Source organism: Styela clava, chromosome 14 (genome assembly GCF_964204865.1).
Source record: "Styela clava chromosome 14, kaStyClav1.hap1.2, whole genome shotgun sequence".
NCBI classification, from domain to species: Eukaryota; Metazoa; Chordata; class Ascidiacea; order Stolidobranchia; family Styelidae; genus Styela; species Styela clava.
Window position 1 is genome coordinate 17,754,666 of NC_135263.1, and position 5,342 is coordinate 17,760,007.

The window sequence follows — 5,342 nt, forward strand, 5'->3', positions numbered from 1 at the left end:
GGTTCTTCCTTCTGTTCTTCATTTCTTCATCTTCATAGTCATATAACTGAAAAGCTAAAATATTAATAAAACTAATCCTAATTAAATATATATAAAAAAATTACTTGTTATATTTGTCCTTGGTTCTTCCTTCTGTTCTTCATCTTCATAGTCATATAACTGAAAAGCTAAAATATTAATAAAACTAATCCTAATTAAATATATATAAAAATAATTACTTGGTATATTTGTCCTTGGTCTTACTTCCGTTCTTCATTTCTTCATCTTCATAGTCCTATAACTGAAAAGCTATAACATTAATCAAACTTAGCCTAATTAAATCTATATAAAAAATTTACTTGGTATATTTGTTCTTGGTTCTTCCTTCTGTTCTTCATTTCTTCATATTCATAATCCTATGACTGAAAAGCTATAAAATTAATAAAACTTAGCCTAATTAAATCTATATAAAAAATTTATTTGGTATACTTGTCCTTGGTTCTTCCTTCTGTTTTTCATTTCTTCATCTTCATAGTCTTATAACTGAAAAGCTCAAATATTAATAAAACTAATCCTAATTAAATATATATAAAAAAAATTTCCTTCCGTTCTTCATTTCTTCATCTTCATAGTCCTATAACTGAAAAGCTATAACATTAATCAAACTTAGCCTAATTAAATCTATATAAAAAATTTACTTGGTATATTTGTCCTTGGTTCTTCCTTCTGTTCTTCATTTCTTCATATTCATAATCCTATAACTGAAAAGCTATAACATTAATAAAACTAATCCTAGTTAGATATATATAAAAAAAATTTACTTGGTATATTTGTCCTTAGTTCTTCCTTCTGTTCTTCATTTCTTCATCTTCATAGTCATATAATTGAAAAGCTAAAATATTAATAAAACTAATCCTAAATAAATATATATAAAAAAATTACTTGGTATATTTGTCCTTGGTTCTTCCTTCTGTTCTTCATTTCTTCATCTTCATAGTCATATAACTGAAAAGCTAAAGTATTAATAAAACTAATCCTAATTAAATATATATAAAAAAAATTTACTTGGTATATTTGTCCTTGGTTCTTCCTTCTGTTCTTCATCTTCATAGTCATATAAATGAAAAGCTAAAATATTAATAAAACTAATCCTAATTAAATATATATAAAAAAAATTTACTTGGTATATTTGTCCTTGGTTCTTCCTTCTGTTCTTCATTTCGTAATCTTCATAGTCATATAACTGAAAAGCTAAAATATTAATAAAACTAATCCTAATTAAATATATATAAAAAAAATTACTTGGTATATTTGTCCTTGGTTCTTCCTTCTGTTCTTCATTTCTTCATCTTCATAGCCCTATAACTGAAAAGCTATAACATTAATAAAACTTAGCCTAATTAAATCTATATAAAAAATTTACTTGGTATATTTGTTCTTGGTTCTTCCTTCTGTTCTTCATTTCTTCATATTCATAATCCTATAACTGAAAAGCTATAACATTAATAAAACTAATCCTAGTTAATTATATATAAAAAAAATTTACTTGGTATATTTGTCCTTAGTTCTTCCTTCTGTTCTTCATTTCTTCATCTTCATAGTCTTATAACTGAAAAGCTTGAATATTAATAAAACTAATCCTAATTAAATATATATAAAAAAATTACTTGGTATATTTGTCCTCGGTCTTCCTTCCGTTCTTCATTTCTTCATCTTCATAGTCTTATAACTGAAAAGCTATAAAATTAATAAAACTTAGCCTAATTAAATCTATATAAAAAATTTACTTGGTATACTGTCCTTGGTTCTTCCTTCTGTTTTTCATTTCTTCATCTTCATAGTCTTATAACTGAAAAGCTATAATATTAATAAAACTTAGACTAATTAAATCTATATAAAAAATTTACTTGGTATATTTGTCTTTGGTTCTACCTTCTGTTCTTCATTTCTTCATGTTCATAATCCTATAACTGAAAAGCTATAACATTAATAAAACTAATCCTAATTAAATATATATAAAAAAATTTACTTGGTATATTTGTCCTTGGTTCTTCCATCTGTTCTTCATTTCTTCATCTTCATAGTCATATAACTGAAAAGCTAAAATATTAATAAAACTAATCCTAATTAAATATATATAAAAAAAATTACTTGGTATATTTGTCCTTGGTCTTACTTCCGTTCTTCATTTCTTCATCTTCATAGTCCTATAACTGAAAAGCTATAACATTAATAAAACTTAAGACTAATTAAATCTATATAAAAAATTTACTTTGTATATTTGTTCTTGGTTCTTCCTTCTGTTCTTCATTTCTTCATATTCATAATCCTATAACTGAAAAGCTATAACATTAATAAAACTTAGACTAATTAAATCTATATAAAAAATTTACTTGGTATACATGTCCTTGGTTCTTCCTTCTGTTCTTCATTTCTTCATCTTCATAGTCATATAACTGAAAAGCTAAAATATTAATAAAACTAATCCTAATTAAATATATATAAAAAAATTACTTGTTATATTTGTCCTTGGTTCTTCCTTCTGTTCTTCATCTTCATAGTCATATAACTGAAAAGCTAAAATATTAATAAAACTAATCCTAATTAAATATATATAAAAATAATTACTTGGTATATTTGTCCTTGGTCTTACTTCCGTTCTTCATTTCTTCATCTTCATAGTCCTATAACTGAAAAGCTATAACATTAATCAAACTTAGCCTAATTAAATCTATATAAAAAATTTACTTGGTATATTTGTTCTTGGTTCTTCCTTCTGTTCTTCATTTCTTCATATTCATAATCCTATGACTGAAAAGCTATAAAATTAATAAAACTTAGCCTAATTAAATCTATATAAAAAATTTACTTGGTATACTTGTCCTTGGTTCTTCCTTCTGTTTTTCATTTCTTCATCTTCATAGTCTTATAACTGAAAAGCTCAAATATTAATAAAACTAATCCTAATTAAATATATATAAAAAAAATTACTTGGTATATTTGTCCTCTGTCTTCCTTCCGTTCTTCATTTCTTCATCTTCATAGTCCTATAACTGAAAAGCTATAACATTAATCAAACTTAGCCTAATTAAATCTATATAAAAAATTTACTTGGTATATTTGTCCTTGGTTCTTCCTTCTGTTCTTCATTTCTTCATATTCATAATCCTATAACTGAAAAGCTATAACATTAATAAAACTAATCCTAGTTAGATATATATAAAAAAAATTTACTTGGTATATTTGTCCTTAGTTCTTCCTTCTGTTCTTCATTTCTTCATCTTCATAGTCATATAATTGAAAAGCTAAAATATTAATAAAACTAATCCTAGATAAATATATATAAAAAAATTACTTGGTATATTTGTCCTTGGTTCTTCCTTCTGTTCTTCATTTCTTCATCTTCATAGTCATATAACTGAAAAGCTAAAGTATTAATAAAACTAATCCTAATTAAATATATATAAAAAAAATTTACTTGGTATATTTGTCCTTGGTTCTTCCTTCTGTTCTTCATCTTCATAGTCATATAAATGAAAAGCTAAAATATTAATAAAACTAATCCTAATTAAATATATATAAAAAAAAATTTACTTGGTATATTTGTCCTTGTTTCTTCCTTCTGTTCTTCATTTCTTCATCTTCATAGTCATATAACTGAAAAGCTATAAAATTAATAAAACTTAGCCTAATTAAATCTATATAAAAAATTTACTTGGTATACTTGTCCTTGGTTCTTCCTTCTGTTTTTCATTTCTTCATCTTCATAGTCTTATAACTGAAAAGCTAAAATATTAATAAAACTAATCCTAATTAAATATATATAAAAAAAATTACTTGGTATATTTGTCCTCGGTCTTCCTTCCGTTCTTCATTTCTTCATCTTCATAGTCTTATAACTGAGAAGCTATAACATTAATAAAACTTAGCCTAATTAAATCTATATAAAAAATTTACTTGGTATATTTGTCCTTGGTTCTTCCTTCGGTTCTTCATTTCTTCATATTCATAATCCTATAACTGAAAAGCTATAACATTAATAAAACTAATCCTAGTTAAATATATATATAAAAAAAATTTACTTGGTATATTTGTCCTTAGTTCTTCCTTCTGTTCTTCATTTCTTCATCTTCATAGTCATATAACTGAAAAGCTAAAATATTAATAAAACTTAGACTAATTAAATCTATATAAAAAATTTACTTGGTATATTTGTCTTTGGTTCTACCTTCTGTTCTTCATTTCTTCATGTTCATAATCCTATAACTGAAAAGCTATAACATTAATAAAACTAATCCTAATTAAATATATATAAAAAAATTTACTTGGTATATTTGTCCTTGGTTCTTCCATCTGTTCTTCATTTCTTCATCTTCATAGTCATATAACTGAAAAGCTAAAATATTAATAAAACTAATCCTAATTAAATATATATAAAAAAAATTACTTGGTATATTTGTCCTTGGTCTTACTTCCGTTCTTCATTTCTTCATCTTCATAGTCCTATAACTGAAAAGCTATAACATTAATAAAACTTAAGACTAATTAAATCTATATAAAAAATTTACTTTGTATATTTGTTCTTGGTTCTTCCTTCTGTTCTTCATTTCTTCATATTCATAATCCTATAACTGAAAAGCTATAACATTAATAAAACTTAGACTAATTAAATCTATATAAAAAATTTACTTGGTATACATGTCCTTGGTTCTTCCTTCTGTTCTTCATTTCTTCATCTTCATAGTCATATAACTGAAAAGCTAAAATATTAATAAAACTAATCCTAATTAAATATATATAAAAAAATTACTTGTTATATTTGTCCTTGGTTCTTCCTTCTGTTCTTCATCTTCATAGTCATATAACTGAAAAGCTAAAATATTAATAAAACTAATCCTAATTAAATATATATAAAAATAATTACTTGGTATATTTGTCCTTGGTCTTACTTCCGTTCTTCATTTCTTCATCTTCATAGTCCTATAACTGAAAAGCTATAACATTAATCAAACTTAGCCTAATTAAATCTATATAAAAAATTTACTTGGTATATTTGTTCTTGGTTCTTCCTTCTGTTCTTCATTTCTTCATATTCATAATCCTATGACTGAAAAGCTATAAAATTAATAAAACTTAGCCTAATTAAATCTATATAAAAAATTTACTTGGTATACTTGTCCTTGGTTCTTCCTTCTGTTTTTCATTTCTTCATCTTCATAGTCTTATAACTGAAAAGCTCAAATATTAATAAAACTAATCCTAATTAAATATATATAAAAAAAATTACTTGGTATATTTGTCCTCTGTCTTCCTTCCGTTCTTCATTTCTTCATCTTCATAGTCCTATAACTGAAAAGCTATAA